Source organism: Mesoplodon mirus (assembly GCF_964341445.2).
Source record: "Mesoplodon mirus genome assembly, chromosome: 13".
In the NCBI taxonomy this organism is placed as follows: Eukaryota; Metazoa; Chordata; class Mammalia; order Artiodactyla; family Ziphiidae; genus Mesoplodon; species Mesoplodon mirus.
The window spans coordinates 24,151,910-24,174,758 of record NC_138989.1 but is presented as its reverse complement, the minus strand read 5'-3'; positions in this window follow the sequence as shown (position 1 = coordinate 24,174,758).

The following is a 22,849-nucleotide window of genomic DNA, read 5'->3' as shown; positions in this document are numbered from 1 at the left end:
TAGGTTTTTCCACTGTCAAGTTACTCTTTGTTCTTCTTTCCATAATGTACGTTTTGGAAGGAAGTCGCTATGTACAGCCTATGCCTAATAAGGGGGGAGTTATGCTCCCCCTCCTTGAGGGTAGAGTATCTATACATGAATTATTTGGAATTCTTTTGTGTATTAGTTTCCTAAAGCTGCCATAATAAATTACCATGGACTAGATGGCTTAAAACAAAAGACATTTATTCTCTCAGAGTTCTGGAGGCTAGAAGCCTGAAGTCAAGGTGTCAGCAGGGCCATATTCCCTCTGAGAGGTCTGGGGAAGAATTGTTCCTTGCCTCTTCCTGCTTCTGGTGGCCACAAGCATTACTTGGCTTGTGGCAGGATGACTCTAATCTCTGCCTCCACCTTCACCTGGCCTTCTTCTCTGTGTATCTGTATGTCCTTCTTATAAGGACACCAATCATTGGATTAAGGGCTCACTCTGAATCCAGTATAGTATCTTTTTTTTCTTTTCTTTTTATTTATTTATTTATTTATTTATTTATGGCTGTGTTGGCTCTTCGTTTCTGTGCGAGGGCTTTCTCTAGTTGCGGCAAGTGGGGGCCACTCCTCATCACGGTGCACGGGCCTCTCACTATCGCGGCCTCTCCTGTTGCGGAGCACAGGCTCCAGACGCGCAGGCTCAGTAATTGTGGCTCACGGGGCCAGTCACTCAGCGGCATGTGGGATCCTCCCAGACCAGGGCTCGAACCCGTGTCCCCTGCATTGGCAGGCAGATTCTCAACCACTGCACCACCAGGGAAGCCCCTTTTCTTTTAATTTTATTTATTTATTTATTTTATACAGCAGGTTCTTATTAGTTATCTATTTTGTACATATTAGTGTATATATGTCAATCCCAATCTCCCAGTTCATCCTGCCACCCCCACCCCCACCCCAGTATGATATCTTGAGGTCCTTAACTAGTTACATTTGCAAAGACCCTATTTTTGAATAAAGTCACATTCAGAGTTTCCGGTGGACCCGAGTTTTGGGGGCACGCTCTTCAGCCCACTCCATCCAGCATGAGACATTTGTCTCTTTTCTGCCCTTCATTAACTTATTCAATCATTATCATTATGAACTAATGGATATTTATTTTTTTACTTTGAGTCATAATCCAATGCTACTTTAACTTTTTGCTTAAATTGTTTCAGCTTTGGCTATTAGAAGCTCTTTCAGTTGGTTCCTGTGACATAGTCTTATTATTATTGTTGTTGCTGTTATTATTTTTTGAGCACTTCCTTACTCTCTGGCCCTACAAGATGCTCCAGGCTCATCTTGTATATTTCCTGCTGCAGTCCTAGAACCAGCCATTTCTCTAGGGAGCTCTGGTTCCTTTTCTTGGGGAATAGCATCAGAAACCAAAATCTGGGCATTAGGCATTCTTATGGCTTCTGGGGTGTCATTTCTTTTAGGCTTTCTCAGCAGACAGAGCAAAAAAAAATGTGTTTTCTCTCTCTCTATATATATATATTAAACATACACATACATATTTTATATAACACATACATATTAAAATTTGTATATATATATAAATTTGTGTATATGTAACCATCTATATCTATATTAAGCTGAACATGAGCTCATGCTGATGTATCCAATTCTGATCCATTACCTTGTGGATCATTCTAGCTTCTTTCCCTTGCTTATCTGTAAACTTCTGTTCCAACAGTGAGAAAACTGACTCCTGCTGACATTCATTTACTTAATTGTTCCATTCCAGTATACATGTGATGACAAATTGAAATTATAATGGAGTGATCACAGTTCAGGTGTACAAAAATGGAGTCAGGCAGTCACTGAGGATCTGGTCTCAGACACTTCTCTGTATCACTGAGAAAAACTTTCTTTGAATTGTACCAGACCCAAGGATACCACCAGGCTTATTCAGAACACCTGCCAGCTGCAACCTTATGGCCTCAAGGTCTCCCCTTGTAACTATGCAACCAGTTTGGACCCCAGCCAATCCTTACTTAAGAAGCACCTTTACTTCTTGCCAGCTTCAATTATAATTCTTGATAAACAACTCATGCAACTAAATGTAAACTTGAGGTTTCTTCCTTTATATGCCATTTTGTAGTTCAGTGCAACACAGTTCAAGTGCTTCTTGAACTTGTGTCTCCCAGGCTGCAGTCCTAACAAACCTTTTAATTTCAATCAGGTCTCCATTTCTGAAGTTTTGGTTAATCCACATATAGCAGTATCAGAGTTGTTAACTTGTAACCACATAGGAAACAACATTATCAACTAGAGTACAGTGTTTGTGTGCAGTTCCTTTTGCCTTTAATCTTATAGACCCCACTTAGTCCAAAGATTTGCTTAGATTAGCACCTCCATCCCCTTCAGTGGTTTCATATATTCATACATTCATATAGTTAAATTCTCTTATCACAGCCTTCATTCCTTCCTAGGATGTCCCAACCTCCTAAATTATTATTTTTCTCATTTGCATATGTTAGGTTTCCCTCTGTGCTGTATTTTTTCCCACCCTCCCCTGTACAGTTCTATGAGTTTGAGAAATGCAGTAATGAATTGTGTCTAGCATTACAGTATCATACGGAATTTTATTGCCTTAAAATCCTCTCTGCTTCATTATTCATCCCTCTCCCTGAACCCCTGGTCTGATGTGTGTGTGCTTTTTCCAACACTGCCAAGCAATTAACTCAATTCTGACACTAACTACCTGGAGATAGCGTCAGAGCCCATAGGTTAAGGGCTCAGTCCTACAAGGCTGCCCCCCACACCCTTATACACCAATTCCAAATCTAGGTTTTCTCCTGTGCTTCTGATGAACCGGCTATAGATCAGAGGTTCCCATGACCCCATACTTGATTTCAATTAATTTGCTAGAGCAGCTCACAGAACTCAGAGAAATGTTTTACTTACTAGACTACTGGTTTATTATAAAAGGATATAACTCAGGAACAGCCAGATGGGAGAGATTCATAGGGCAAAGTATGCGGGAAGAGGCCCAGAGCGTCCATGCCCCCTGGGTGTGCCGCTCTCTCCAAGTTTCCGTGTGTTCATCAGTAAGGAAGCTCTCCTGTCCTTTTGGGGTTTTATGGAGGCTTCATTACACAGGTATGATAGATTAAATCAGTGGCCATTGGCGTTTGAACACAATCTACAGCTCCTCTTCCCTCCACAGAAGAGGTGGGGGTGGGAGGGACTAAAAGTTCCAACCCTCTAATCACATGGCTGGCTCATTCCCTTGGCAACCAGCCCCCATCCTAAGGTTATCCAGCGGCCTCGAAATCACCTCATTAACATAACAAAACACACCTTTATTGCTCTTATCACAGGAAATTCCAAGGGTTTTAGGAGCTTTGTGCCAGAACAGAGATGAAGGCCAAATATAAAATTCTTATTATAAATCATGATATCACACCTGGCATCCACTGATTATTTTACTGTCTCTATAGTTATGTCTTTTCCATTTAGAACCATATAATGCATAGCCTTTTCATACAGGCTTCTTTCACTTTGCATTATGCATTTAAGGTTTTTCCATGTCTTTTCATAGCTTGATAGTTCATTTCTTTATATTGCTGTATAATAGTCTGTTGATTGGATGGGTGTATCATGGTTTGCTTACCATTCATCGTTTTTTTTTTTTTTTTCTTTTCGGTACGCGGGCCTCTCACTGTTGTGGTCTCTCTCGTTGCGGAGTGCAGGCTCAGCGGCCATGGCTCACGGGCCCAGCCGCTCCGCAGCATGTGGGATCTTCCTGGACCGGGCACGAACCCGTGTTCCCTGCATCGGCAGGCGGACTCTCAACCACTGCGCCACCAGGGTAGCCCGGAAAGCTTTATTCTTTAATCAGAGAATGGAGAGTTGTGAGCTGGGGCTCTAGAGCACACACTCCCCTTCCTTCTCAGGCTGTGGGTGGGGCTGCTTTATAGGGTTCCTGGTGGGGGGAGGGTGGAGTTCTTATGGGTCGCGCACAGCTGTGCTGCTCGGGGCTCCAGACCGCAGGGCCGGGGGCAGCATCTCTACCCTTGGCCTGCCGCCGCCATCTTGAATTGCATGGTGTTTGCAGCGCTTCTGCCGAGCTGAGGTGTTGGCGCAGCCATTTCTCACTGGGAGCTCTGTTCTGAAGCACCCAGTGCGGGTCCTCTGCACGCGACCCTCTAGGAGTGACTGAAACTAGACTAAGTACAAAGGGAAAAAAAAAAAAAGGTTAGATTTTATTTTATTACCCAGATTCTGTTTTTATTTCCCTGGGAACTTTTAATGGGCTTTGCTGGTGACACTTCCATCCTCTTAGAATCTCTGGTCCACAAATAGTTAAGTAATGTCTTAAGGGGTGTGAGGTGATGGTTTCTAAAGTCAGCTCATAATGTAAAATTTTATTATCGTCAGTATATGTGGTCTTCACATGTTCAGTACTTCCTTAAGTAAGTCCACCTAGTTTTCTTACATCAGGTAACAGATCCCTGTTTTTCAGTTGAGAATCAGTTTGCATTTAGGGGTCAAGTTGAAATATATACATATTCGTATACACACATACACATATTCGTATACACACATACACATGTATCTCTATCTCTATGTCACTCTTTCTCTCTTTATCTCCAAGCCCTTCGAATTATATTTGGGTAATTTAAACTCTTCCCCCCCAACCCCCCACCCCCACAAAAATGAGACCATATTTTTCTCTTTTTCTTTTTTAAAGATTTATTATTTATTTAATTTATTTTTGGCTGCGTTGGGTCTTAGTTGTGGCATGCAGGACTTTCACTGAGGCATGCGGGATCTTTTGTTGCCGCGCGCGGGCTTCTCTCTATTTGCAGCATGTGGGTTTTCTCTCTCTAGTTGTGGCACACAGGCTCCAGCGCACGTGGGCTCTAGTTGAGGTGGGTGAGCTCTGTAGTGTGGCATGTGGCACCTTGGTTCCCTGACCATGGACCGAACCTGTGTCCCCTGCATTGTAAGGTGTATTCTTTACCACTGGACCACCAGGGAAGTCCCTGAGAACATATTTTTCTGCCACTTGCTTTCCTTAATATTTTTCCAAGTCCCTTCATATAACTCTACCTTAATCTTTTCAATAGCTACATCATTGTTTATGGGGGTATCATAATTTACTCCATTCCCTTGTTGACAGACATTTTAGTTGTTTGTCATTGTTTCTTATAATGAACAATGTCATAAATATCCTTTTACATATATATTTGGCTTTCTTTTATAAAATAACTTTTTATGGTTTAAAAATAATGCAGGGGTTTCCCTGGTGGTGCAGTGGTTAAGAATCCGCCTGTCAGTGCAGGGGACACGGGTTTGAGCTCTGGTCCAGGAAGATCCCGCATGCCACGGAGCAACTAATCCCATGCGCCACAACTACTGAGCCCACGAGCCACAACTACTGAGCCTATGTGCCAGAACTACTGAAGTCCGTGCGCCTAGAGCCCATGCTCCACAACAAGAGCAGCCACCGCAAGGAGAAGCCTGTGCACTGCAATGAACAGTAGCCCCCACTCGTCGCAACTAGAGAAAGCCCGCAGGCAGCAAGGAAGACCCAATGCAGCCAAAGATAAATTTATTTATTTATTTATTTATTTATTTAAAAAATGCATATGCGTGGTTAAATTTTTAAAGAAATTTACAGAAAAGCATATGCATAAAGGTGAAAATTTAAAAAATCATCCTTAATTCATCATCATGAGATACTGAGTCTCAGTTTTTCAAAATATTTTAATTTATTTTACTAGAATTTAATAGAATAAAAAGAATTGAAGTAAACCAAAGTCTTCCTTCACTCCCTGCCCCCAATTCCTCTACATTTAAAAAGAGATTGTGAAATAGTAAGAGAATGGGAACATTGTGTATTGGGTTAAACTTTATCTTGGTATGTATAACTTTAAATTTCCATGTAATAAAACTTCGTCACTTGTGGCATAAAAATCAGAAAACAACTATGATGGCTAAATAGATAATAAACACACAATACAATTTAAAAATTTTATTGAAAGGAACAAAATTTAAAACCTGAACCCTCTAGAAGACAGTAATTGAGAAAGCCTGATTGCCAAGAAAATATTCAATAAAAGTGACAAATTGCTTGTAGGAAAAAGAAAAAAAGACATCTTAGGAAAACAGTTACACCTGCTATCTATTCTAAGCCCAACAAAATTAATCATGAATTCAGAATATTAATCTTACTCTTCCCTCAATTTTTTTTCCAAACTGGGTTCCTAGTGTCAGTGATATAGAACTTAGAGGTGAGCACTTGCAAAAATGACTTTACAGTCTGCTCTGTGAGCCATCTAGAGACCATATTCAGAATCTTGCCTTATTTGGTGCACTTCCTCTCCTGCCCCAACCCCCCTTATCTATTTAATTTTTGCTCAGAGAGCCCTGTGGAACTTGTGTTTGAGTGACATGACCCTCTTGCCAGGAAGGCAATAAATTCAGCTTTGTTTATGACTGTTATTTGGTCGTCTTTGTTTCCTGCTGGTTACTGATAACTCACTATCAGTTGTCCCAAATCATGTTCATTTTAGCTTGATTGTAAATTTCTAGCAAGGCTTATACCCGCCCCCCCACCAAGTTTCTAACCGCACTCTTCCCTTTTGGTAGTCAGAGTCTCTTGTCTTCACTTCATCTTTAAAAATGTCTAGATTTTCATATATTCAATTTGCACAATGACATCTATTTTTATTCTTGAAGTTTTTGTCCCAGAGACCTCTAACTTCCAATTCTAGTTTTGACACACTGTATTTTAGGTCGTCTTCACAGCTGTCAGATTGGGATTCTTTCAGAACTTCTCTCTCTTTTATTTCCACTCTTTCTCTTTCCTCCCTTCCTCCCTCCCTCTCTTCCTCCCTTCCTCCCTTCCTTGAGTTGGGTTTTCATTGCTGCACGTGGGCTTTCTCTAGTTCTGGCGAGCGGGGCTACTCTCCGTTGCTGTGCATGGGTTTCTCATTGCGATGGCTTCTCTTGTTGTGGAGCATGGGCTCTGGGCGTGCAGGCCTCAGTAGTTGTGGCCCGTGGGCTCTAGAGTGCAGGATCAGTAGTTGTGGTGCACGGCTTAGTTGCTCTGCGGCATGTAGGATCTTCCAGGACCAGGGCTCGAACCCATGTCCCCTGCATTGGTAGGCGGGTTCTTTTTTTATTATTATTATTTTTTTATTTATTTTTATTTTTTTTAAAATTTTTTGCCTTATAACAAATTTAATCAGTTATACATATACATATGTTTCCATATCCCCTCCCTTTTGTGTCTCCCTCCCACCTTCCCTATCCCACCCCTCCAGGCGGTCACAAAGCACCGAGCTGATCTCCCTGTGCTATGCGGCTGCTTCCCACTAGCTATCTACCTTACGTTTGGTAGTGTATATATGTCCATGCCGCTCTTTCACTTTGTCACAGCTTACCCTTCCCCCTCCCCATATCCTCAAGTCCATTCTCTAGTAGGTCTGTGTCTTTATTCCTGTCTTACCCCTATGTTCTTCATGACATTTTTTTTTCTTAAATTCCATATATATGTGTTAGCATACAGTATTTGTCTTTCTCTTCTGACTTACTTCACTCTGTATGACAGACTCTAGGTCTATCCACCTCATTACAAATAGCTCAATTTCATTTCTTTTTATGGCTGAGTAATATTCCATTGTATATATGTGCCACATCTTCTTTATCCATTCATCCGATGATGGACACTTAGGTTGTTTCCATCTCCGGGCTATTGTAAATAGGGCTGCTATGAACATTTTGGTACATGTCTCTTTTTGAATTATGGTTTTCTCAGGGTATATGCCCAGTAGTGGGATTGCTGGGTCCTATGGTAGTTCTATTTTTAGTTTTTTAAGGAACCTCCATACCGTTCTCCATAGCGGCTGTACCAATTCACATTCCCACCAGCAGTGCAAGAGTGTTCCCTTTTTTCCACACCCTCTCCAGCATTTATTGTTTCTAGATTTTTTGATGATGGCCATTCTGACTGGTGTGAGATGATATCTCATTGTAGTTTTGGGTAGGCGGGTTCTTAACCACTGTGCCACCAGGGAAGCCCTCCACTGTTTCTTGTTTCCCAAGTCTTTTTCCTGGACTCCCTTATCAGTTTGTTGGAGTACATCCTCAAATAATTTTTTGCAGAGAGGGTGCACAAGAGAAAGTTTCAGAGTCCCTGCTTTTCTTCATATGGCTGGATATGGACTTTTCATTTGAAATAATTTTCTCCATACAAAGCTTCATGTAGGGACTTCCCTAGTGGCGCAGTGGTTAAGAATCCGCCTGCCAATGCAGGGGATACGGGTTTGAACCCTGGTCCGGGAAGATCCCACATGCCACAGGGCAAATAAGCCCGTGAGCCACAACTACTGAGCCTATGCTCTAGAGCCCGGGAACCACAACTACTGAGGCCGTGTACCACAACTACTGAAGCCCACGCACCTAGAGCCTGTGCTCTGAAACAAGAGAAGTCACTGCAATGAGAAGCCCTCATACCACAACGAACCCACTTGCCACAACTAGAGAAAGCCCATGTGCAGCAACGAAGACCCAACACAACCATAAATAAATAAATAAATAAATTTTAAAAAGCTTTATGTAAAAAACAAGAAATTTCATTATTTTAACAACTGATACTAGAATTCATTTAAGGAAGGGGACTGTGAGGGATGGGAAAAATATACTGATAAGCTCTCATGGGTAGAAAAAAGGGTTCGAACCCGTATCCCCTGCATGTGTGGGAGAGACCAGGAGAAAAAGGAAATCAGCTACACTTCTCGTTATGAGACAAGATGGGGAGCTTGTACTGGTCCCAAGAGAGCAGAGCACTGGAAAGGGGGTCTGATGCCCAATGTGAACTGGAATATGTTGCTGTGACGGTGCTTTTGAAAAAAATGTGTCCACAAATTCTTTGATCCTCCTCTCTTCAAGAAATAGAGTTTAATTCCCCTTCCCCTGAGTGGGCTGGACACAGTGACCTGCTTGTAATGAATAGAATAAAGCAGAAGGAATAGTGTATGACTTTGAACTAGGTCATAAAAGGCGCTGTGGCTTCCATCTTTTATTTTATTTTTATTTTATTTTATTTTATTTATTTATTTATTTTTTTTGCGGTATGCGGGCCTCTCACTGTTGTGGCCTCCCCCGTTGCGGAGCACAGGCTCCGGATGCGCAGGCCCAGCGGCCATGGCTCACGGGCCCAGCCGCTCCGCGGCATATGGGATCCTCCCAGACCGGGGCACGAACCCGTATCCCCTGCATCGGCAGGCGGACTCTCAACCACTGCGCCACCAGGGAGGCCCCATCTTTTATTTTAAATTGAAATATAGATGATTTACAATATTGTGTTAGTTTTAAGTATAGAGCAAAGTGATTCCTTTATATATATATATATATTTTTTCAAATTATTTTCCACTATGGGTTATTACAAAATATTGAAAATAGCTCCCTGTGCTATACAGCAAATCCTTGTTGCTTATCTGTTTAATGTATAGTAGTTTGTATCTGTTAATGCTATACTCCTAATTTATCCCTCCCACCCACCCTTTCCCTTTTGGTAACCATAAGTTTGTTTTCTATGTCTGTGAGTCTGTTTCTGTTTTGGAAATAAGTTCATTTGCATTGTTTTTTTTTAAGATTCCACATATAAGTGATATCGTATGATATTTGTCTTCCTCTGTTTGACTTATAATTTCTAGGTCCATCCATGTTGCTGCAAATGGCATTGTTTCATTCTTTTTTACGGCTGAATAATATTCCATTGTATATATGTATCACATCTTCTTTATCCATTCCTCTATGGATGGACATTTAGGTTGCTTCCATGTCTTGGCTATTGTAAATAGTACTGCAATGAACATTGGGGTGTATGTATCTTTTTGAATTATGGTTTTCTCGGGATATAAGCCCAGGAGTGAGATTGCTGGATCATATGGTAGCTCTATTTTTAGTTTTTTAAGGAACCTCCATACTGTTTTCCATAGTGGCTGTACCAATTTACTTTCCAACCAACAGTGTAGGAGGGTTCCCTTTTCTCCACATTTATTGTTGACCAATGGAACAGTCACACGGTTTATAAATGTTAAAATAACTTAGGCATTCTTTTAAAAAAATCTTCACTGAACATTATTTTTTTCATTGCAAAAGTAACACCTGTTCATTGTATCACATTCAAATACAGAAGTATTGTTTAGGGTTGAGACCCTGTTGTACTTATCTCCATAGCTCCAGTACCCTCCCACGGGGCCTGGACTTCCAGAGGCTTGATAAAGTTTACTGAATGAGTGAATGAATGAATGATTCCTGCCTTCCTTTTCCCATCTCCTCACTTACTACCTTCCCACTCACATTTAAAAGAAGGTCAAACCCTAAAAGTTCTAGAATGGTGCTCCAGGAATCGAGTTTCAGCTGCTGTGGGGGCCCGGGGAGAATCAGGCTCCATGGGTGGTGGGCTGGCCAGGTCTCAGGCAGTGGGGTACTGGGTTCCCCCTATTCTAAGCCCCTCTCATTAGGGGTGAGGCTGTGGCTTACATGAACTGAACTCTGACAATAATCCCAAAGGTAACAGCTTTGGGGATACAGCAGCTCAACTACAATGTTATGAGGAGTTTGGAGGGGCAGAAATTTCTGGGTGACAACAGGCTATCTGGCCTCGAGGGTGTCATTCCCTGCCTGGCCTCAGTTTCCTTTATGAGTCTCCTTTGCCAAAGCCCAGCCTGGGAAAAACCTGAGGTCATTAAAATTGGTATCTGGCAACATACCAAAATGCCAGGAACAAATTCAGCTCTCTGATGCTTCAAATTCTTTAGAAAATATGGTCTGACACTGTGGAAAGGGCAAGTTACAAAACAGTCTGTACAGAGCGTACAGAGCTTTCTCTGTTTGTAACTTTATTCAGGTTCTCTGCATAAAACAATGTTGGGGAAGGCTGTTTGCCAATGTGTTATCTGTGGTTATCTGAGGGGGTGTGAGGACATTATTCCTGGTAATTTTTATTTTCTTTTTGGTGTGCCTCCAAAATTTCTACAATGAACATCTATTACTTTTCTTTTTTTTTTTTAAAGTTATTTATTTATTTTTGGCTGCGTTGGGTCTTTGTTGCTGCGCATGGACTTGCTCTAGTTGCGGTGAGCGAGGGCTACTCTTTGCTGCGGTGCGCGGGCTTCTCATTGTGGTGGCTTCTCTTGTTGCGGAGCACGGGCTCTAGGCATGCAGGCTTCAGTAGTTGTGGCACGCGGGCTCAGTAGTTGTGGCTCGCAGGCTCTAGAGCGCAGGCTCAGTAGTTGTGGTTCCCAGGCTTAGTTGATCCGCGGCATGTGGGATCTTCCAGGACCAGGGCTTGAACCCATGTCCCCTGCATTGGCAGGCAGATTCTTAACCACTGTACCACCAGGGAAGCCCTATTACTTTTCATAATCAAGAAATCTTAAAAAAAATTTTTAAAAACCAGGCAGTTTGATACATGTCCTTTGTCCTGCTTGGTAAGTCCACAACTTGCTTCTAGATAGAAGTAATAGAAAGAGGAACCATCCATGCGGCCTTGTTAGTGGAGATTGTCAGATTGTCTAATGTATTTGTTTTCCATTGCTGTGTAACAAGTGACCACTGGGTTAGTGGTTTATAGCAGCACACGTTTATGATCTCACGGTTACTGTGGGTTGGGAAGCCAGGGGTGGCTTAAATGACTCCTCTTCTCTGTGGCCCACAAGGCAACAATCAAAGTGTTAGCCAGGCCACATTCTCATCTGGAGGCACGAATGGGAAAGAGCCTGTTTCCAAGGTCACTCAGGGTGTTGGCAGACTTTTGTTCCTTGTGGCTATAGGACTGAGGGCCCCAGCTTCTTGCTCTTCCTTTGGTTGGAAGCCACCCTCAGCTCCTAGAGGCCAACTGTAGTTTCTTTCCCCACAGGCTTTCCCAATATGGCCACTTCCTTCAACAGACCAGCAAGAAGGGCCTCTAGAGCAAGTTTGCTAGAAAGATGATGTCTTATACCATGTAATGTAGTTACAGAATGACATCCTATCACCTTTACCACATGCCATTGGTTAGCAGCAAATTGCAAGTCCCACCTCAGGGGGATGTCTGACTTGAGGGGAAGGGATTACACAAAGGTGTTGTTATGGACTGAATATTCGCATTCCCCCAGAATTCATGTTGAAGACCTAACCTCCAGTGTGGTTGTATTTGGAGATGGGGCCTCTAAGGAAGTAATTAAAGTTAAACGAGGTTATAAAGGTGGGGGTCCTGATCTGATAGGATCAGTGTCCTTATAAGAGGCACCAGAGACTTCTCTCGCCTCACACACACACAGAGGAAAGGCCACAGAAGGACAGAGGGAGAAGGTAGCCGCCTGTAAGCCAGGAAGAGAGCCTCCCTAGAAACCAAATTGGCTGGTCACCCTCATCTGGGGCTTCCAGCCTCCAGAACTTTTTGGGTTTTTTTTTGGCTGCGTTGGGTCTTCATTGCTGTGCACAGGCTTTCTGTAGTTGCGGCAAGCGGGGGCTACTCTTTGTTGCAGTGCGTGGGTTTCTCACTGCGGTGGCTTCTCTTATTGCAAAGCACAGGCTCTAGGCGTGCAGGCTTCAGTAGCTGCAGCACACAGGCTCAATAGTTGTGGCACGCGGGCCCTAGAGTGCGTGGGCTTCAGTAGTTGTGGCACGTGGGCTCAGTAGTTGCGGTGTGCGGGCTCTAGGGTGCGCGGGCTTCAGTAGTTGTGGTGCATGGGCTCAGTAGTTTTGGCTCATGGGCTCTAGAGCACAGGCTCAGTAGTTGTGGCACATGGGCTTAGCTGCTCTGTGGCATGTGGGATCTTCCTGGACCGGGGATTGAACCTTTGTCCCCTGCATTGGCAGGCAGATTCTCAACCACTGCACCACCAGGGAAGTCCTAGCCTCCAAAAATTTGAGAGAATACATTTTTGTTGTTTGAGCCATCCAGTCTGTGGCATTCTGTTATGGCAGCCTGAGTTGACTTGGACAAATGTGAATGCGGGGGGGCACTGATCATGGTGGGGGCAACTTAGAGTCTGTCTGCCACACTTAACATTGTGAGGATGGCTGGAATGCCAAACAGAAATTCCACACAGAAATTCCAGAAGCTTCTAGGTAACATGTGGGACATTTTTTTTAAAATGCAGATTTTCCCCAGAGACCATCAACCTGTAGGCCAGTGTGGGGCCTGAGAAGTTCCAATAGTCCTCCCAAGGTGATTCCAGTGTTGGAGCAGGTCACTCATGTATGAGGGGTAGAGTCCAACAGCTTCAAATTCCAGCCCTGCCACTTCCTAGCTATAGGACCTTAGATCAGGCACTTCTTCCAGCTAACGTTTCTTCATCTGCTGAAACATGACAAGTTATTAAAAGAAAATAAAAAACACCTTTTGGGGAATTCCCTTGTGGTCCAGTGGTTAGGACCAGGCACTTTCACTGCTGTGGGCCTGGGTTCGATCCCTGGTTGGGGAACTAAGATCCTATAAGCCGCACAGCACAGCAAAAACAAAAACAAAGGTGGGATGAATTGGAAGATTGGGACTGACATACATACACTAATATGTATAAAATAGATAACTAATAAGAACCTGCTGTATAAAAAATAAATAAATTAACTTAAATTAAAAAAAATTAAAAACAAAACCCCAAAACCCAAAAACCAAACCAACAAACAAAAACACCCTCTGGTATTAGCAGCTCCTCTTTCCAGTCCAGCCCCAGCAAAAGAGGCCTGGAATTGCCTCATGTCCCTCTCCCCATTCCCCTAGGCCATAGAAAAGTTTGAAATCAGTAGGGGGACAGGGTTTGGAGGCTGTTCAAACATGGAGGTGACCTGGGTCTTGCTTCTCCTTATGGCTCCTTCTGGAGGATGCTGAAATATACCATGGGGGCCTGAAGAAGGTGAGGGTCCAGGTGTAGATCTGAGGTCAGCTGGGGGATGCAGGTAAGGGCCAGTGTTACTGGACACCAGAAGGAAAAGCAGTCTTCGGCCATGCTGTGCACGAGCGGGTAGAGCAGCCTCTATGTGGTGACTGCCATGCAGGGGACTCAGTTTTCTGGCATCACAAAGAGTGCTTGGCTAGTGGGTAGAGCTGTGTGTGGGCAAGTTGACTCAGGACAGTATTAAGTGACCTATAGAAATAAAGTATGGGAAACTTCTTGCACTAGGTCTATGAAATAAAATTCACGCCAGAAACATGTCAAATGAGAGGATGCATGTAAATTGCAGAGCCCCGTGCCTGGTACATACTAAGCGTTTACTAACCAAAAGTTATTTTTCTATTATGTCAAAATCTCCTAGTTTGAATGCCTATAATGCCTTTGTTCTTATTTATCCACCATCATGGGTCCTATTATTTTCTAGGCTGAGAGATCTGTGGTTTGGAGGATGAGGCTTTGCTCTCTACAAACGAAGGGACCCTGGTTTTCCTCCTCTGTGGTGACTGGAGTACTCTGAGTATTAACTGATATAATAAAGGCAGAGGGCTTAGCTCCATTCCTAGCCCTAGTAAATGTTAGTTATTACCCTGTATTGTAATAATGATACCAAATGCTGGCAGACTAGGTGGCAGGGACATGTTTTAGTCTGTGAACCAAAGGGTATTTGAGCGAAATATACTACCAGGGTCAGATTCCTGGGTATATGGCCTGTGCAGTCACAAGGGCCCCATACTTTGAAGAGCCCCATGCTCAGGAGGGCCTCGCATTTGGTTTAATGCTCTGGTGTCACCATTTTGAAATTCTTCATACTTTTTTTTGTTTGTTTGCGTTACGTGGGCCTCTCACTGTTGTGGCCTCTCCCGTTGCGGAGCACAGGCTCCAGACACACAGGCTCTGCGGCCATGGCTCATGGGCCCAGCCGCTCCGCGGCATGTGGGATCTTCCCGGACTGGGGCACGAACCTGTGTCCCCTGCATCGGCAGGCGGACTCTCAACCACTGCACCACCAGGGAAGCCCTCTTCATACTTTTTGAACAAGGCCCCTACATTTTCATTTTGCACTGGGCCCCGCAATTATGTAGCTGGTCCCATCATACTACATCTTTTTTTTTTTTTTGCAGTACGTGGGCCTCTCACTGTTGTGGCCTCTCCCGTTGCGGAGCACAGGCTCCGTGTACTACATCTTGACTAAAGTTAAGTTCTTAGGAGCCATCTGCATGTGAAGTTTCTAAATTTCTTATAGCTCTTTATCTTGTACGAGTCTTGATATATCTTGAGTGCCTTCCTCTATACGAAATTTCAGAAGGCAGGGGTAGGAGAAGGTGGACACTTGAGGATTAGAAAAAAGGGAAGGCGCCAGAGCTGGGGAGAGTGTTGAGGATCCTCTTTGTATAGACCTGGCACTTTCAGCTGTGTAATAGCATGTGGTTTTCTGTAAGGCCCATGTGTGAAGCACAGGGAAGCTTGACTCGAATTTTCTAAGTGGAAGACAGAGCATGGAATAAGAGAAGCAAGATACTGGGGGAGAAGCAAGGAAGGAGGGGAACGAGCAAGTTCTGCTTCTCCTTCTTAGGCTGTTAGGCCCAAGGACAAGTACAGAAAGTGAAGCCAAGGATATCTAGTTATCATAAAACAGGTCCACGCAGGCGAGGCCAGGCTCTGGGGGACAGAATGCTATTAGAGCAGGGCTCTTTGCCTAAAAAGAGGGAACTGGGAGAGGTATCCAGGCAAAGAGCCATAAACACAGCCTGAGCCCTTGTTCCCGTTTTGGGTGCCCCAGGCACAAGGAAAGTGCATTCTATTTGGCAAAGTGCTAAGAACAACTTGGTATCGATTTGCTTTTCGGCTAAAGCCAAGGATGCCTGCTATTATGGACTTGAGGTTTCTTGAAACTTTTCCACAGTCACTTTTGATTATTGCAAGTTTTCCCATCGTTAGAGATAATGAAACAACCCAAAGTGGTTGAAGGGCTTGTTTTGGGCCAGGAAGTGATGGGAAGAAACTGTGTAACTACGCAGTTCCTCTGTAGGATCCTTGAGGAGGTCTGATCCTCTCCCGCCTTCCTTGGAGACCCCAGCTAGGCCCCCTCCCCCTCTGGGGCTGGCTCCCTGGGCTGTCTCAGCTCAGCGGTGGTGTGTGTATGTGTGTGGCCCTGGACTACTATGATTTCATGCTTGCTTTGTCATGTACTCTTCAAAACTTGTGGTATAACGCAAACGATCACGCTGTACATTTGCAGTGTAAATTGTAAAATACACAGAATATACTGCAGTATAATTGTGCTGGTCATGAGAGAAGCAGAGTATTTATCTTAAAATGTTAACTCATAGTGCACTACAAACGATGTGTTCTGAAGATGGGATGCAAGTTGAACGCCGTTTTGAGGACTGTTGTCACCGTCTTTTGAGCATGTCAGCAAATCTTTGTGATTGGAGCAAAGTCTGGGCTCACTGGTCATCATGTCCCTCTTTCCCTCCCCCCCATCCTATCCCCACCTCAACTCTGAAGGCTTTGAAGCCCTGATCTGTGTATGTCTCTGAAGACCTAGACCACCTAAAACAGCATTTGGACTTGAATACTTTCTCTGGGCTAACTGTCTTCTCCCCAACTCTAAACAGTCTCCCAGGCATCTTCCAAACTTGAGAAGTCAGAGCTCCTGTCCAAAGAGGCCAGGCATTGAGTCAAGCACACATGACTGGTGTGTTTCTGTTCCGCTGCTGTTGCCTCGGCAAATGACAAGGATGAGCCCATGGCTCCCAAGGGCTTCAGCGCTTGCCACTTGATGCAGTTGGCTTTGGCCCATTTCTCAGACCTAACAATTAGGTCTGATGTCAGCTACTTTCCCTAAGACTTGAAGGCAGTTCAGGATGGCAACCTGGGATAAAGCCATAAGGTCTTCTGGGATATTCAGAATTAGACTTGAGCAGAAAAATCTTTTATTTTTGTTTATGTGAATGACCAGGGTTCTTAACTCTGTATATTAAACCCATATATATATATATATATATATATATATTTTTTTTTTTTTTTAACACAAGGAACAGTGGGGAGTCCTGGGCCTTGATCTGCTCAACCCTCTGGAACGTGCTCAGGCTCCAGACTGGCTGTCTTCCCTGATACAGATGAAGAAGGACATATTTCTATTAACGGGAATTGGACCTCTTTAATCCAGGCTTCCTACCGCATTTGCTAACAGGCCAACTGGCACAGGTGGTGTCCAAGGACCTCAGCCCACGAGAGGAATGGAATGTGACATGTTTTGCTGCCACCAGCGCTCCCAAGGGTGATGGGACAAATAAGGAATTGATTTTCCTTATAAAAGAGACTGAATAATAGCGTGTGTGTGTTTCATGGACACTGGCAAGTTGAGGTTAAAAGGATGGCAAGAGAATTGCTGTCTGGTTGAGCCGAGAGGCTTCCAGGGAATTGTTGCCTTAATAACATTATTATTAACATTTACTGAGAACTTACTAGGTACCAGGCACTGTGCTCGGCACTGTGTGTGCACCATCTCTCCTAATCCTCACAATCTTTGAGTTAGGGACTGTTGCTACCCCTCTTTTTATGAATAAAGAAGCAGGCTCAGAGAGGTTAAGTAACTTGCCAGAGTCCTCAGCTTTGCCAACGCAGAAACTTCTGTAGCTCAGTCTATTGGAGTTAACAGGTTCTAGCCTGCCTCCTACAAAATAATCTCATATTTCCTAAACACTTACTATGTGTCAGGTGGTGGTAGTAAGTTGAATTGGAATGGTTTAGTCAGGACTCTGTCCACTTCGTGAAGAGATGACAACTCAAACTGAATAGGCAGAAAGCGGATTTACTGGCTTGCAAAAAATGTTCAGGGTTAGTATTGCTTCAGACATGGCTGGATCCAGCAGACAAAAATGTCTTTGAGATTCTATTTCTTAGTTCCCTGTGTAGGTTCCATTCTCAAATGGGCAATCCTGTGGTGACAAGATGGTTGCCAACAGTGCCAGGCTTGCAACCTTACAGATCTAAATTCAGAGGATTAAAAACAGAAGGAAATGCCTTTCTCTGTTGTTTAAACACCCTTCGCCCACCAAACTCTCAAAATTAGCTGTTTGTATAAGATTGGTTTGGCTTGGATCATATACTCATTCCTTTCTAAATACCCTGGCCAAAGGGCTACAGGGCCCTGGTAGGTCAATCTGGGTTATGTACTCACCCTGGAGCCATGGGTAGTTAGTGTATGGACAGGAAGTGGAGGAGGGCTGAAAACCCAGAGGGCAACTGATGTGCAGTTATCAAAAAAAGTAGGGATGGATACTGGGGAGACAAAAGCAGTAGTGGGGGGTTCTGGGAACATAAAGAAGGGGCACTTAGCTAATAAAGCAAGGGGCTAACTTATTTATGATGGGAAATATATGCCTGGTTCATGACCCAACTGGACACCCACCTAGGGCACTGCCCTCTTGTCAGTAAGTCCAGCTAGGGGCAGGTTGCTTCAGTAGTAAAAAATTAGAACAAATGGAATTACATGTTTCTAAGAAATACCTCCATCAAACTATTTGTGGGCAAACAGGTTCAACTGCAAGGAAGAGAAAACCTTAAATACCAATTATATAAAGAGGATAGAAGTTTATTATCCTGTAAAGCAAGCCCAACGGTAAACAGGTCAGGCCTGGTATGGTGGCTCCATGTTTATCACGCACCCAGGCTCCTTCTCACTTGTAGCTCTATCACCATTCACACATAGCTCCTTCTCCTTCACAGTCCAAGTGATGTGTTCAAGTTCCAGCCATCGAGCCCACATTCTAGCCAGCATAATGGAAGGAGGAGATGGGCACACACTCTTTCAAGGACAATCCCGTAAGTTGCTCATGCCCCACTGGCAAAAATTTAGTCAGCAGGTTATACCTATCTGCAAGGGAGGCTGGGAAATGTGTTTATTCTGGGAAGAACAGATACAGGGAGACCATAGGTCTTTGTCAGAAGGGCACCCTAACAGACAGCCCCTTCTAGGCTACAGACTGGCCTAACCAGTGGTTGAAGACCAGTTACCTGGAACCCAAGCATCTTCCAAAGGCAACCCTAAATATGTAAGACGTAAGCAACTGTTAATCTTTGTTGCCCTCTTTTTTAATCATCACTCTTTAATTAGCATAAATGTCCAGTTGCAATTTAATTGCTTCTTCTTCAAAGTATAAATTGTTTTTCTTAGAAATGAGTATGCTTTTTCCTAAAAAAAAGCATGTGTTTCCCATAAGTAGTGAAACAGTGCCAATATGTATAAAGTACTTTCTCCAAACTCCTCATTTTAAACCATAACAGCCTGCTGCATGTCCTTCTACCTTTCTTTCATGATCATTTAGACACATTTGTATGTTTTGTTTGTTTTCACAAAAATGGGTTCTCATGATATACATTACTCTGAAAATTTTTCTTTTTGCTTAAGAAATACATCATGGACATGTCACAGGTTAAGAGCTAGAGATCTGACTCATTCTTGTTAACAGCTGCACAATGCTCCAGAGTATAGCTGTTATATAAATTATTCGACCATTCCCTTTGATGGGCTCTCAAGTCATTTCCATTTTTCTGTGACCACAGGCCATGTTGCAGTAAACCTCTTGTACTGATGTCCTTATATCTCAGTGCTCTTAGTTCTTTGAGTTGGGGTCTTTGAAGTAGGACTGTTGGGTTAAAAGGTACATTTAAAATTTGTAATCAATATGGCCAGATTACCTTCTAAAAAAGATTGGAACAATCCACATTCCCACCCACAATGTATGAAAGTTTTCATTTACCATAATTCTTGCCAGTACCAAAGGTCATTACTCTTCTGATTGATATGTCATTGCTGTCTGATTGATAGTTGACCAATGGTATCTTGTTGCTTTGGTTTACATCTTACTGACTACATGTACACGTAATCTTCTTTCATATGCTTATTGAAAAGCAGAAAATCATAATGGTTTAAAGACTCTGGAGTCATTCCACCTGAGTTTGTGTCCTGGCTCAAGATGGGTGACAACCTATTGTATGACTTGGGCAAGTTACTTCATTCCTCTGAGCCTGTTTCCTTAGCTGAAAAACAGGGATATTATCTATTTCATAAGGTAAGTTGTGAGGATTAAAAGACATAATACTTGTAAAGTACCCGAAACTCTATCCAGCACATAGCAAGTACTAAATAAATGGTTAGTGACTATTACTGTTGACCTTTTAGATTTCTTACCTATTGGGTGTTCTCTACTGGTGTGATTGTTTTGTAGTGATCAGTTTGTGGGAACTCTTTGTATATTAGCCATATTAATCTCAATCTGTCACTCATGTTGGAAATATTTCCCCAGTCTATCATAAGTCTTTTATAGATACAAGATTTGTTTTCCCAAAATTTCTGTTTATGTAGTCAAATATGTCTGTAATTTCCTTTAGAGTTTATAGGTTTCCTGTTTTGCTTATGATCTCCCATCATAAGATTATAAATATAGTCTCCTAAAAATTCTTCCAGTATTTCATTTTAACATTTAAAATTTGTAGTCCTTCTGGTATTTTGTGTGTGTGTGTGTGTATGATGTGAGGTAGGGATTTGATTGTTCTCTATGCACCTTACTGGAGCTCTATTTATGTAGTAGTTACACATGTCAGATTTAATTTAGAAACTTCATGGAAAGAAAAATTTGGAAGAAAATATAGTATTTATAGCAGTAAGTAACCGGGTAGTTCTGAATATTAATGGGTTTTTTTCTCTTAATGGACTCTTCCCCTTCTTTTTTTCACATGAAATATTACAGGAAACTCCAACATACAAAATTGGCTATTACTGTTTGACATGGTGAAAGATAACAAAGTAACAAAGTTGAGGAGTAAGATAATGAAGAGCCTTGTAAACAAGGATAAAGTTTTATAATAAAAGTTTAGATTTTATTCTGAAATAATGGGGGAAACGATTAAAAGATTTTAGACAGAGGAGTGACACAATCAGCTCTGCAAAGAATGGACTGAAGTATGACAACAGCGGAGGCAGAAACACCACTAAAAGGGCATCACACAAGTCCTAGCAACAGATACTGTTCCCTTGGACAAGGGTGACGGAAATGGAGATGGTTTTGGGGTATATTTACATGACACACCAAGAGAATTTAATGACTAATAGAGATGTCTGGGGTGAGAAAGAAGAGAGGGAAGTGTCAAGAATAATGCCCATGTTCTGGTTTGAGAAACAGGGTGGAGGATAGTGCCATTTATCAAGAAAAGGAAACAGTGGAAGAAGAGCAGATTTTGAGGGGAAAATGGTGGGGTTAGTGTAAGTTATCTGTGTTAATTAAGTGGGGGAATATCCAGATGACAGGTGGTCATTCAGATCTGGAGCTCAGGATATATGCCTGGGCTTAAGATAGGAATCTGGAAGTTATCAACATACATTTGGAAACCACAAAGCCATGGAACTGGATGAGATTTTTCAGAGCATCTATAGGGCAAGAAGGCCTAAGACATAGGAGGGACACTGATTCAGTTGGGGTGCTCTGACTGTAAGCAAAAAAAAATCAACTCTGGCTACTGGGCCTCTGCATATGGTTGTACAGGGGATACCTTATACAGCCATAAGTAATTTATTGGAAGGATATGAGGAAGTTCACAAAAATTAGAGAAGCTTAACATTCAAGAAAATCAGGAACCTGGGCAACTGAGGAAATCTCAGTAACAGGAACTTACATGCCTCTTACGTATTACCTTCTGGCAGCATGGGACAGGGCTAGCTTCCCAAAGGAAAGGTGAGGTGCTATTCTCAAAAAAGGGGGAAAAATACAGAGTAGGCAAATGCAGCTGTCTGCTGTTCTATCCCTTGGCTGCCCAGTACATGCATTCTTTAGGAACAATTTTATAAATGACTCCATTCAACATACTGTAGAAAATGAATTCATCTTCTCCCCAGGGGAGATAACCTAAAATAATTTCCAGTTATCACACCCAGTGTCAAGTCTAGATTTCTGGGTGATAGTCATTCTTCTCTAGATCTTAACCCCCTGTCTTGACAATCTACAACTTACGGATTTACTGCTGGATTTACCAACACACCCATATATATTAGTCTGGGGACACTGCCAGCAGAATAGCTCAGTTCCAATGGAGGGGAAGTCTGACTGGGCTAACTTGGATCATGCTCAAACTTCAGCCAGGAAATATGAGAGGCAAAGTACTGAAATGGAGAGAGAGGAGAGGGATAAAAAGGTAAGCTAGGAAATATGGGTAGAGGCTATATAGATCTTATTTCCACAAGTCACAGGGCTAGAGCTGGTAGTTGTCCCTTGGTATGCATGGGGGACTGGTTCTAGGACCCCAGTGGATACCAAAATCTGCAGATGCTGAAGTCCTTTATATAAAATGGCATACTACAGTTGGCCCCCTGTATCTGTAGGTTCCACATCCCCAGATTCAGCTGTGGATTTTGATCCACATTGGTTGAATCCAGGTGCAGAAGCCGTGGTTATGGAGAGCCGACTGTGCTTATCTCCTCCTCCTTCACTACACACTATATGTTTTCTTTAGCCAAAGGTTTTTGACTAATGGGAACACCCAAACTTTTATTCCTAAGGTATTTGGGGGTTGAAATTTTCCAAGTCTTTTGAATCTTCCCAGATACCAGTACTCCATAAGTCAGTCTCTTTTCTGATTGCCTTAATTTTCACAAAAGATCTTACCAATGCAGCAAATTCAATCAGCATCATAATTCTGCAACTTGTGGAATCAATCTCCAAGTTCTATTGCAATAATTTACAATTATACACTCCTAACTCAATGGTCTTCGCCTTCCTTATCCACTTCAAATTGTCCTATTGTCAACAGCTAACTGGTTATCCAAATGTTGCCTCAATAGGTACATGATTCCAAATGACAAGGGGGAGCATCTTTACTAGCTGTTTTGCCATTGCAAATTGCTCATTGTCCTCCTACCCCCACTGCAGCACACACAGAG